Here is a 13,249-nt window from a genome sequence, read left to right on the forward strand (position 1 = left end):
GCACAAAGAAACTGGAACAGCAGCTCCCACTTTTGTCATAAAAAACCATCTCCATGAGGACTCGGCAGCCTCAACTTAATAAATACCATTAAAATCTCACTGCCCCACAAAGCAGCACTCAGTGTTTTCACTATCATCAATCTACACTGTCATTTATCTTGTTCTGGAATTCAATGCAAAACTAAACATATCTTCTCCTAATCACCCTGAGAAAAGGGAAAATATATATTTATTCAATAACAGAAATTATATGGAACTCACAGGTCAAGACTAGTTTTAACACCGGTCCTTTTGGAAATAAACACACCAGAGATACGTATCCACTTTATTTTTTGCTGGCAGGTAACAAGACAACATTCACTTTATAGTAAATCAAGCCTTAATAAGGAAAAAGTACTCTTAAAGTACCCTTAAACAGCAGGAACAGGAGCAGCCTCGACCACAAGAAGAAGGACTGACTCCTGTTCTCTCAGAGCAGTTTAATCTTTAGGAAAAAATACAGCTTTACCATGGAGCCCTAACCTGAACTTTGTCACCCAACATTGGCATAGATCTAAAGTGACGACTGCAGACTTTTTGACAGCAGCCCATTTTAACCCGTAACACCTGGTTTACTCCCATGAAAAACTCCATAGAAGAATTTTTCCTAATGAATGCACAGTAGAAGCCTGTTCGTATTACAAACCCCTGGAAATGATGATAAATGAGCTCTACAAAGCACATGCTACTACTCAATACCAAGCAGGCAGCATTGGCTGCGCTCTTAAGAGGCAGCATTCCACAATGAAAATGGAATTTATTTCTTTTCAACTCCAGGGAAGATTTCTTTTTTGGTCAGCTTTGAAAATTTTGATTTTACACTCTGGAATAATCAGTGCTATAATACTGAGAGAAAGTGCAGCCAGCAGAGTACCTTATATCAAGAAACAGATGGCATTTTTGCCCTTTCCCTTGCATCTCAGCCTCCCCCTATGCAGCTGGCTGCCTGGAACCAGAACCAGTAAGAGTAGAAATGGCAATAACTCTTAAGGAGTGATCTAAACAGGAAAGTAAATACAATAGACATGGGTTGTTTTGGCTAAAACGATAATGAACTCTACAGTTGACAAGCAGAAACAATACATTGCTGTTGGCCAAAAATACGAGTTGTTTTAACCACCGCAGAGAAGAATCTCTTGCCTATCAGGAAAGGGAGAGAAAGAGAGGCTCCTTTCCTACCTCACCACCCCTCAAGCAAAACTAAACATCTGCTTGTCCATAGGGGAAACGGTGAGGGAAAAAAACCCAACAAAATGTATGGGAGGTCAGCGTTGCTTCCCTGGACCACTCTGGATGCGAGGATGCTGATCAAACTCGGTCCTTGAAGGCAATCCCCAAACACCCAGGGCACATCTCTGGGGTAGTGCAGCTACATCCTCATCAGCACTAACGGGCACCAGCCAGAGGTGGGCTCCTCAAACTGGGAAAGAGGATGATGGCAGGGAGGAACCATCAGCCTTACAACCCTACTTCCAAGTTACGCGGTCAAAAGACGATTGCAAGAGGAACACAAATAAATAATTAAGAGAGCATATAAACAAAGGGTTAAAAAGGAAAGAGGCATTTAAAAAAAAAAAGCCATTTTCGTCGTCCAGCTATACATATCGGCCCTTGCTCAAAACAAACGCCAGTCCCATACTGATAAGAGGCAGCAAACGCAGCCTGCCAAGGCAGGAGGAGGTGGGGAGCTCTGCACATCCCGAGCTACCCCGCACGTTCCCGCTGGATGCCCGGGAAGGCGCAGCTCCCCGCCTCGACCTGTAACCGGGGCTGCTGGGCTGAGACCTCTGCCCTACCCCGCACATCCCCGCACCCCAACTCGGCAACATCCCTCCGCTCCTGCCCCCGCTATCCAAGAAAGCAACTGCTTCTCCAGCGATTAAACAGCAACGCAGATCCACCAAGGACTGGGGAAGGAGGGGAGAAGGGGGAGACTGAGGAAACATAACGAAACTCACCAATTCCTCAGTGTAACACCAGCAAACCCCGCCGTTCAACGTGGTGCCTTTCATAGAAAAAACCCCAAGGGAGAGCAATAACAAAACCTAGCGGGTCCCCTTCATCTCCTCACTGCCTGTGCCACCCCAGCTGCCCACAGCCAAACCCGGCGATTCCAAACAGGATGCGCACCCCTTGTCTCCACTGCCGCCCGGCAGGCAGAGCCAGAGAGATGTTCCCCCGTTACCTGGAGGATCCAGCCCCTCTGAAGCCAAACTACCCTTATTACAGCATCATTCAATCCCGGCGGCGGGCACCCCGCAGCCCAGGGCAAGGCAGGGGAGCGAGCGAGGGCCAGGCAGGGGCTCTGCACATCCATCCATCCATCCACCCGCTGGTCACTTACCTTCAGTCACCCCCGGCTCCCGAGACGCCAGTCCCCATCAGATCCTCAACAACCTGCAGCGGGGAGCTGCCGCCACAATCCAGCCATTAAAACCAGCGGTGGGAGTAGGAAGCAGACCTGGCCACAGTACCAAAGCCCCCAGCCAGGAGGAAAAGGGGGGCGGACGACAAGCACGGAACGTCCCTCACGCAAGGAAAAAAAAAATTAAAAAAAAAATTTAAAAAAAAAAAAAAAAAAGGAAAAAATAGAAAGAAGTAAAAGTCTTTCCTTTTCTGCCGTGTTCTTCTGCTACACAAGCTTCTTCCCGGAGGACCAGGGTGTGTGGGGATGGGGGAGGCGATCGCTCCCTCCTCTTCCCCGCCGCCGCCGACCCCTCTGGACGAAAGCCCCGCTCCGATTTACCTCCTCCACCAGGTGGGCAACTTCAGAGCGAGGCGATGTCTCCGGAGCCGGCAGCACGGGCCGGGCGATGGGGATGCGGCAGAGTCATTGCCTGCGCTGCTGCCGCCGCTGCCGCCGCCGCCGCTGCTGCTGCTGGGGAAGAACAGCCGCTGCCGAAGAGACCACCAAAAAAAATAAAAAAATAAAAAAGGAGAGAAATCTTCCACCATCCCCCTTTCTCTCTCTCTCTCTCTCCCCTCCAGCACCAGCCGCTCTTCGCATCCGCTCCCCTGCCCGCGGCCCCTCGCTCCGCCGGGGCTGGGGGACACAAAGGCGCCCGCGCAGGGGGAGGCGGGTGCTCCTCAGCCCCCCGCGCTCCGCAGACACCCTGGATCCTTCCTCCTCCTCCTCCTCCTCCTCCCGCTGCGGACACCGCCAGCCCGGCTCGGCTGGGCTCGGCTCGGCTGGGCTCGGCGCGGGCGGGCGGGCGGAGGGGGCGGCTCCGCGGGCGCGGAGGGGGCGGCTGGGCGGGCGCGCCCCGCGCGGTGCTCAGCGGGCGCGGGGGGGCCGCATGGCCTCGGCTCGGCTCGGCTCGGCACGGCACACGCTCCGCGCACCGGCAGCGCGCTCCGGGGCGGCGGGACCCGGGCCGGCAGCGGGGAGCGGGGAGGGAAGGGGGCCCGGGGAGGAGGCGGCGGCGCTGCTGCCCTGCCCGGCGGCGGCCGCACGGAGCCGGGCGGGCGGCGAGCCGAGGGGCGGGGGAGCGCCGAGGGCCCGGATCTGGGTTGCGCGGACGCGGGCTCCACCTAGCAGCCGGCCGGCACCGCACCGCACCGCACCGCCGCCCCCGGGCCCGCACTGCCCCGCAGCCAACCCTTACCCACCCCGCTCCCTCCGCCAGCACCTGCCCCGCAGCCCCTCCCGAAAGGATCCTGCCCCGCCCGCCCGCACACTCGGCCCCTGGCTCCCCCGCCAGGTATCAATCGCTGCCTCCACACAGGACACGGACCCACTCCGCACTAGATCTCCCACATCCCGATTGGCCGCCTGGAATTTTGTCCCCATCCAAGCGGCCAATCGCAGCCTGGCTTTGCGGCACCGATCCATCACCTGTGTGGTCCCGTCACCCCTGATTGGTGCTCTGCCCACTGCTCCCCTCCCGGAGAGCCAATCGCAGCCTGTATTTCCAGCACAGACACATTCCCCGTTAGATCCCCCAGCTCACCATTGACCTCCCAGCCTGTTATCCACAACCGAGCAGCCCAGCAGACCCCCAGGGATGGTCAAGGATGGGCTCTCTGCTGCCCAGCACGGGGCTGGGGCTCAGGCACACCCTGTCTTTTCCCTGGCACCCCCAGCAGGTGGGAAACATGAATCCCCTCGTCTCCTCAGAGTCAGGAACCTCCAGGAAAGAGGACAAGAAGCCTGCCTTTGCATTAACGTTTGTAATCTTGGCTGGAACATGCTGAACGCTTTCCCCACAAACCAAATTGTTTGTTTGCTTTTGGTTTTTGAGGGAAGGACCTCAACAAATGAAGCTCTTTTAACAACAAAACAAGCAAGTAGATTCCAAAAAACCCCGTAGTTTTCTTATTGCCTGAGTGGTAACACATGCAACACACCACACTTTATCCCAGTGACCAGACCTACTTGGAGAGTTGCTGCTGCACTCCCAGCTTCAACTGTAGCCAAGATAACTAGAAAGGCCCAAATGAGGCCTCCTGATCCAACCCAATGGAAGATCCACTCAATTTATTATCCTGCTCAGCTTTTGACTTAACAAGCTCCTAAGTATCCGTGATGATAGAGACCTTGCAAGGCCATCCTTTTAAATGGGATAAGGGAATTAAGTAACCTTGTTTGTTAACTAAGACCATGAGCCAGGAGGATGCTCACACATGTTCCTAGATGAATTGCTAGTTAGACAGGCACAGAAATGTGTATTTAAGGTTAAGAACCGCTATTCTGGATGTATTGATCTGCAGTGGAAAATTAGTACCAATAAATGTAAGTGCTGTTTTCCCAATAATAAAATCAGGGCCCATTCACTGACACTGCAAAAATAAAGGAAGAATATTGACTGCGATCAGGGAAAGGAAATCTACAATTTTTGACAGATCTGTCTCAACCATTTCCATTTCCAGTAGATCTCTGCAAAGTCATGTTAGAGAACACCTGTCCTTTTCCTACATGGGTATAGAATAGCCACACATGTCCAAGTGAATGGTGCACAGTCTTGTATGATCATTTGATTCAATAAAAAGTAGATTTCAAAGCAATTTAAAAGCCATTGTTCTTTGAACCTTGCATTTGGTTCACCAAAATTATTATCCCCAGTGGAAAAAGCCCTTGGAGAATCTACTGCTCCATCTTTGGGAAAATTCTTTTTGTAACAGCCTTTCTTCCAGGGTCTGCAGGGAGGAGATAAACAAAACAAACCAGCAAAACAACAACCAAAAAATCCTCCACAAAACCAAACAAACAAACAACCTCATCCCCCAAAAAAAACCCTAAACCAAACCAGCAAAACCACCAAATCTGTAATACTGCTTCTGCTGGGATGCTCAGACATATGAGATACAATGTTCTTCAAGATGCAATTACCTCTCTGATGATATTCACCATTCACCGCATATGCTCTGGGAATGAAACAAAGTCCTACAAGTTGAAATTAGATTTCCTCTATATCTTTAAGCTCTGCTTTAATGCAGAGATGGGAATGAAATCAATGTTTAGTCAGTGAGTAAAGAAAAGACAAAAAAACACTAAGCTGAATGTGTGGTGGTGTGGGTTTTTCCCCCCTCTCATAGCATTGCATGTAATGAAGATGGAAAAAGCCCAATAAGTTGTGGGGGGAGGCAAGGAAGAGCTTCAAAATGCCACCAGCCTGTTGCGCTGTTGGTGCTTTTTAGAATCGTGTCTCAGGCTTAATGCTGTGAGTCAGCCCAGAAAAACTTAGACACAGAATAGTTGCAGTAGGTTGTGCAGTTGTCTCCAGAGGCAACAGCAAGATTATTCCCCAAAGGATATTTTCCCAGTACTTCGTCCAGCAAAACTTGAAATGTGTCCAGGGATAAGGTTTCCACCAATTCCCTTGAGTGATTACTCCCCAGTCTCATATATCTCACCGTTTGGAAGATTTTCCTGGTGTTCAGCCTATACTTTTGCATTTCTTAATTTCCTACTATTACTTGTGGTTATGGCCCAAATTAATCAAAGTACTTCAATTCATGCTTAAATTTAGGTGTGTGCTCAAGCTCCACTGAAATCATGTACATTGGTGTTTCACAGGGCTGATGGATCAGCACGTGTTAAGCACTGTGCTGAATTGGGACCATGCTCCATGCAAAATAATTCTCCTTCTCTTACATATTTTTAAACCATTATCCTTCCCTTGCTTAATTATCGATTAGATAAGCTATATATTTAAGCTACTTAATCTCTCCTTGTGTATCACTCCTTCCAAGACTCTGATAATTTTTCTTGTTCGGATCTGGATTCCCTGAAACTCTTCCGTGTTTTGTGAGGACGGGTAATGAGGTATTGCAATTTAATGACATATCCCAGGTGTGATTACATAAAGAGCAGTTATTCTGTGCAGTCAGAGGATATAACTTACCTTCACCAGCAACCCCAAAGCACATTGATTTGTTGTGCTGCTCTATCATTTTGTAAGACTCTATAATCTACTCCTATTCTTTTCCATATCCATCACCCCAGCATTCAGATATTTTTTACTTGCAGAGGCAGGCAGCCTTTAGGCCTTGAAATTCAGTGTGGTGTTTTACACTGGGAAACCTGTAACAAAACCAAATTGCAACCTTAGAGTGGTTTCCAGAACATTTTCTTCCCCCACCCCCCTCTTCCCCAAAAGAAAAAAATCTCTGCTTCAAGTTGTATTATTTGAATCTGTTCACCCAGGATTTTGAGTTCCCAATCAATTTACTTCAGGAGGATTTGTCACACTTACCACCCTGGCACCATGATGTCTACATCGTTTGTTGCTCATTATTTCATTATCCCTCAGGTACATGTGGAGCTTTAATGATAATTTCATTATTTTATGATGGTTTAAAAGTGGGTTTCCTGAATTGTAATTGACAGTGATTCTGATTATTTTCTCCTTTTATTCCCTTCTTCTTTTTCTGAAGATATATCCTATTTGCCTTCTCTCATTCTCTCGTATTTCCATTAACTTCCAAAAACAGCTGTCACTGAGCCATTACATTCTGTAATGAATTACCTTATTCTCAAAGATGCATGACATCTGGACTAATTCATGGATACACATTGCTCTTTTCAGGACTGTTGCCAGTTGTCCTACACAAAACATACAACGTTTTCTTTGCTTCCCAATCAAGTATTATGGTTGGTCTTCACCTTTTTTTTTTCCCAGTCTGAAGTATTGTCATGACAAAGCTACAAGAATTTTTAAAAACAAATACTCTGGAATGATACAAATAAACATAACTGCTAAACATTTCTACTACCGATCCAGCAAAACTCAGCTTATCTATGACAAATCCACATTTTCATCATAAAATCCCAACAATTTGAGCAGATAGATAGATAGATAGATAGATAGATAGATAGATAGATAGATAGATGGTAACACTGAATTAGGCCTTGACAAACTCCACAATTTGTGTTTTCATCTCCCCCATCATCATCTCCTCTGCGGTCCTGGTTTAGGAAAGCACCATAAGATCCCTCCCTGCCAGGGAAGCACCTCCTGGTTTTGCGTGCTGAGTTTTCCTACACTCATTTTTAGGCACAAACCTCAGTGGGATTGCTTGCATTGGTCTCAAGCAAAATTCCAAAATAAGGAGTCATTCAAAAGCAGAAATCAGTGACAAGGCTCACAATCTGACTTTTTTAGTCTCTTCCTCCTAATATATACCTTCACTTTGATACCATTTTTCTAGATGCAAGAATAACCTCAAAAAAATAACAAAAGACCTCCCTCTCACATTACATGGAAAATGCAACTAATAATGATTTCATTTTGAAAACATGGGCTGTCAAAAAATGCTTTCCACTTAAGGGATGGTTTAAACCATACCACACTGGCCAACCATAGTAGGTTTGCAGTACCAAGACACCAACAAAAAAGCCTAAAGGAGAGAAAGTGCCATGGGACATCTGGTCCCTAACTTTTAGCTAACGAATTTCCTTGCAGCCTATTCATGTCCAATGCCTTGTGCAGCAGAAGATGGATTTTCAGTCTCTCAATAACAGTGTGCTGGTTTCAGCTGGGGTAGAGTTAATTTTGTGCATAGAGGCTATTATTGGGCTGTGTTTTGGATTTGTGCTGAACACAGCGATGATAATCTAAAGATGTTTTTGTTACTGCTGAGCAGGGCTTGCACAGAGCCAAGGCCTCTTCTGTTGTTTGCACTGCCACGCTGGCAGGGAGGCTGGGGGTACACAGGAGGTTGGGATGAGACACAGCTAGGACAGGTGACCCAAACTGACCAAAGGGATATTCCAGACCATGTGGCATCATGCTCAATAAATAAAGTGGGGAGAAGAAGGGTGAAGGGGGGTACATTTGGTGTTTCTCTTCCCAACTTAGTTTGCTGGAGGGCCCTGCTCACTTGGAGATGGTTGAACACATTCCTGCCCCTGGGAAGCACTGAATGAATTCCTTGTTTTGCTTTGCCTCAGTGCACTGCTTTTGCTTTTCCTATTAAACTGTCTCTATCTCAACCCACAGGTTTTCTAGCTTTTGCTGTTCCAATTCTCTCACCAATCTTACTGGTGGGGGAGTGAGTGAGCTTTTGCATGGGGCTTTGTTGATGGCTGAGGTAAACCATGACAAACAGAAATATGCCTGATTTTCTTTTGGTATTCCTACTCTTTTGGTGGGTGTCAGTGCCATTTCAGTGCTTCCTGAAGCAGAAGCAGTAGGGACGTTGAAAGACTTTCTGGCATAGATGCTCAAGATGGGGTGTTGCCTTGAAAAAGGTAGTATTCAGTCCAACTAGGAAGGCTGGGTAGACCCACTGTGAAAGACTGGTGGTGACTTGCTGACTGGTGGCTTAGACATGGATTGCAAAATGGCCATTCATAAAAGCCATCTGAGCTGTTGACTTGAATCTGTCTGTAGTCGAGGTAATAAGGCAATTAGACACAAAAATCATTAATAATTTAGCTTAATTGAAACCTAACAATACAGACTTCCTCTACGATTCCAAGTTATTTCAACTGTTTGGAACGCATGGCCTGTCTCTGTTGTTCTAGTACATATGTAATGTGGGAGAAAATAAAAATTGTCGCTAGAATTTCACTTTAAAGAACTTGTGTTGCTTTTTTTTTCTCATTAATTCGAACCCATGTATTCTCAGAGCTAGCTCTGATTCTATTTTTAAATAAAGGCTCTTTTTGTGTGTGGATAAATTAGGCTGTAAGATGTAACTGGCTGTTGTAGAGTAGGGGTGGGACTTTGATGTAGAAGTCATGTTAAAGCAGATGGGTGTGCTGAGCATGCTTCAGCCAGGCTAAATGGGAAGAGCAATTAAATGCTCTTCCACACAGTTATTGCTGAAACAACAGGAAGCAGAAATAGCAGAGTAAATAAGCTGTGCCATCAGAGAGGTTTCCCTGGAACTGACAGCAAATTTGGAAGCAAAGAGGTTTGTTGGTTGCAGCTGCTGGTGAAAGTCAGAAAAGTTCAGGGAAACCAGGAAAAACCCCAATGAGCAGCAAAAGCAATAGCTTGGTTGAGAAGGAGAAGCAGCAGAATGATTTTTAGGACCAAAAAGGTGGATGGTAATTTCTGGGCTGCTTGTTGATTTGCTCATGTAGTATTCAGGAAAATCAGATGCTCTTTGAAACAAACAACCCAACAACACACAGATATTTGGTTCTCATACTCCTTAGGAAACCAACTTAATCTATCTATGGGGCACTTGAACACATGCATTGCACACTGCAACTTAGCATAACTCCACCAGCCAGGATCATGGAGCCTTTAGGCATCTGCAAGAAACCAACATGTCCCACCCATGAGGAAGAGTGGCAAATCCACCACTAGCATCCCTCACAGTGTTACCACGAAGGATGAATTACACTGATGTCCAGAAAGTAAGGTCCCAGTTCATATTGCTTGCTAGGCTGGAGAGAAATTTGAGCTACTGGGAGAAATGTTGTACTGGCCACTGCTGGGCACAGTATTTTTGCAGTACTATTAACCATCTATCCTGTAATGCTGATATCATCTGTAAACACTTACCACACCTATCTTCTGGCAAGCAGGATTAGAGAGAAAAAAAACAGGGGAATATACCACTCTTGTTGCAACACTGTGGGAGGATTTAAAGCCATTTGGGAAACAAAAGTAGGAAATTATCACAGCTGCAAAATTGGTATTTTAAAGGTACTCTCAGAGGACTTTGACTGCCATAGTATGAATTTAGTATTCATGGTATTAATGGAAAAAATTCTAAACTGAATAGGAAATTAACTTTCTTACTTGAGGTTATGCTGCAGTGGTAAAGTGATCCTAATTATTTTTAAGACTAAATGCTATTGCTAGGGGTAAATCAGGTTTCAAAAAGAAAGAAATCAATAATACAAAGACAGATTTTGAAGATTTCAAATAATAAAACTAGGTAGAGTGGTTTGCATCAAATACAACAGAAAATCCCTTCAGTGGAACATACATAAGGTTAAGTCTTGAGCAGATACCTCATGCATACAATTTAATGAATAAAAAACATAAATCAAATAAGACTGGGTCAAAACATAGACAAAGGGATTATACCAAAAATCAGAGCTTTAAGAAATGGGTGGTTGTGCAGAGACATGCAATTGATCTTTTTGGTCTTCTACATGACCTTTTTGCCTCCTGGACTCTGTTTCAGAAATCAGGAGAATGATTTTTTATTAAGTTCAGTTTTCTTTTAACACTAGCAGCAGTCACTGAAATAATGGCTTTTTTTACCCCCTACTGTACAGTTGATTGGCACGTCCTTGTTTCACACATTTATTTTATAAATCTTTTAATGCTCCCTCTGATTGAGTCACAGGAATATGATCCAAGACAAATGGGCAATCTAATCTTCAGATAGTTAGCACAGTGCCTGCCAGCTGAAGAGAAAGCAAACAAAACACCAAAATGTACCAGCAGAGGCATCCAACAGGAAGAGATGACTGAAATGCAGAAAGGGCCAGTGGACTCTCACCTGAGGGCTGTGTGAAATGCTGAGTAGTCCATTACCAAGGTAGGGATACCATAACAGTGCAAAAAGGGTGACAGTGACACGTAGTGTTGAATGTTCCTAAGTATGGCTACAGATGTACCCAATTAGTTTTGTGCTCATTAGGGCTGTAGAAGAAAGGTCTTGCTGAGACAAATTGTGAAAGTGAAAGAGGAGCAAGCAAGATGTACCTAATGTCTTTCATGAAGGATAACAAGATGGACTATAAAGTGTTATCAACCAGCACACAAGAAAAGGGGGTCAGGGACCTTACCTATTCAGCCAAATGGAAATTGGACAGCAATCAATATCTGGAGCAGATTTCAAAAGAGGTTTTCAGGTGCATAATATCAGCAGACACCAGTGGGAATTGTGTTCTAAAATCCTTTACACAGTAATCCCTATTTTTGCATGGCTATAAAGAAAAATAACAAACATGTGGCAAGGACTGGAGGTAGCCTGATATTGGCACATGTAAAATGTGTAGTGGTGGCATCTCTTTAAGCTTGAATTCATCACTTGGTAGCTTTGGCCTGAACAGGAGTTTATTATTCATAACTCTAAAATCCACCCCATCTCATTTCATCGTCTAAACCGTACAATCAATAATTCAAGTATGAATTTTAAGAAGATTTCCAAATTAAGCTGGACACCCTAATGTATAGGACAAACCACACCAATTAGTATACACAACAGCTTCTCAGTGGGCCAAGATGAGAGCAGCATGGTGGTTTGGAAAATATGAATATCATTATGCTGAAGGGATGCTTAAAGCAGTAGGTAGCAAATAAGGTTCAAGCTTTGGAATTGCTTTTCAGATGTGACCCTCAATATATTTTGGATATTTGTATCCAATGCCAGGCCCCTGTAAATTGACTGGCAAATTGATATGTCCTGGATCACCAGGCTCTTTCATGGAGCACAGCTAAACCCCAAAATACCCTTAACATTATTAGAATATGAGAGCTCCCAGTTACCTGTGTTATCCAGTATACCTTTTTCATCTGGTACATCTTACTCAGTTTCAGCTTGTTCAAATGATCCGTGCAAGGAGGGAACTGCAGTACATGTGTTTTTTGCAGTGTTGCTTACCTGGTGCCACACTCTTGCTTGTGACATTTTCTGGGCACTACATAGCCTGGATGTGGCAGTGCAGAACACCATCAAATAAAATGCAAACAGCAAAATTCCTGCTCTGTGGCGGTCAATCCAGGATGCTCACCTGGCATAAAATCATAAATTTAAATATAGGTGATAAGTTACCTGCCTTCTGCTTTTTGGAGCACTGACACAGAACAGCCTTTTTTACCAGGGCCCATAAAACTCCTTGTAGTACTTACATGTACTCCTTACACGTACTTACATGTTGAAGATTGGAAGCTTTTGTGTGCAAAGAAGGGAGGAATCATCTCTCCCTGTGAAATTCGTGATCTAAGGCCAGTGTAACATCACTGGCCCCACATTGCTCTCTTTCAAGTCAAAATATAACAGCACTATGCATTTTTTGTTGCTTTGTTTTTTTGTTGACAATGGATTTTTTGGTTGTGGGTTTTTGGGGTTTTTTTTGTTTTGGTTTTTTTTTTTTTTTTTTCATTATTTTTATTGTTTGGTTTATTGTTTGGTTTTGTTTGGGTTCAGCCTCTTTTTCTTTTATTTATTTATTTTTATTTACTTTTAATTAGCTCTACTCATTGCTTTGTTGGCTTTGTTAAATACTAGCTCTCCACACTCATGTTTTTCTCTATTTAAGGTCTTGGACTAAGGATTCCTGCTAGGACTGCTGATCTTATTGATGAGCTAGTTGAAGTGTTATCTCTTTTCTTTAATGTGGCTGTCCTCTAGCTTGGAGGTTCAAGACAATGGGTTGCATGCTCCTTGGTGTCCTTTCAAGGACTGACGTACAGGTGGAGATTCTGTTGCTTGGCTCTGTGACCAAACACCTGCACACTGCTGGCTTTTCTTTTGCTGACCTTGAGCATCCCCCTCTTACAAATTCCTGGGTGTCATTTACACATTTTAAGACAAGAATATTTACTTCAACACATGCATTGAAAGAGAAGGGTCATCCCTAAAGAAATAAAGCTGTTGTTTTGTTCAGGAAGGGCAGTAAGATACAGCCCTTCCAGTGGGGATCCACATTTGCCTCTTTGGCTGCGTATCCCAGCCCCTGGGCTAAACAGAGACTGAAGCAGAATAGTCCATTCAGGCTGCAAAGCTGATCCTGCACATAAAAGCTGAAAGGAATGAAATGATCAAGGCAGAAACCTGCATTTCACCCCTTCAG

At 45.1% G+C, this 13,249-nt stretch overlaps 1 protein-coding gene across 9 annotated transcripts in view; it reads right to left on the reverse strand.

Moving 5' to 3' along the window:
- ADGRL3 (adhesion G protein-coupled receptor L3) overlaps nucleotides 1-3,330 on the reverse strand; it is a 491,337-nt gene extending 488,007 nt beyond the window's left edge. For 7 of the 9 annotated variants that reach the window (XM_083862078.1, XM_083862074.1, XM_083862081.1 and 4 more), the window contains exon 1: nucleotides 2,384-3,327. The gene's annotated coding sequence lies outside the window, so the exon portion shown is untranslated. Of the gene's footprint in view, nucleotides 1-2,383 lie in introns of all 9 variants that reach the window. The other 2 variants (XM_083862079.1, XM_083862080.1) reach the window with 2 other exon arrangements.
- Nucleotides 3,331-13,249: the final 9,919 nt, after the last annotated feature.

Source organism: Zosterops lateralis, assembly GCF_965231275.1.
Source record: "Zosterops lateralis genome assembly, chromosome: 5".
Classification (NCBI taxonomy): domain Eukaryota; kingdom Metazoa; phylum Chordata; class Aves; order Passeriformes; family Zosteropidae; genus Zosterops; species Zosterops lateralis.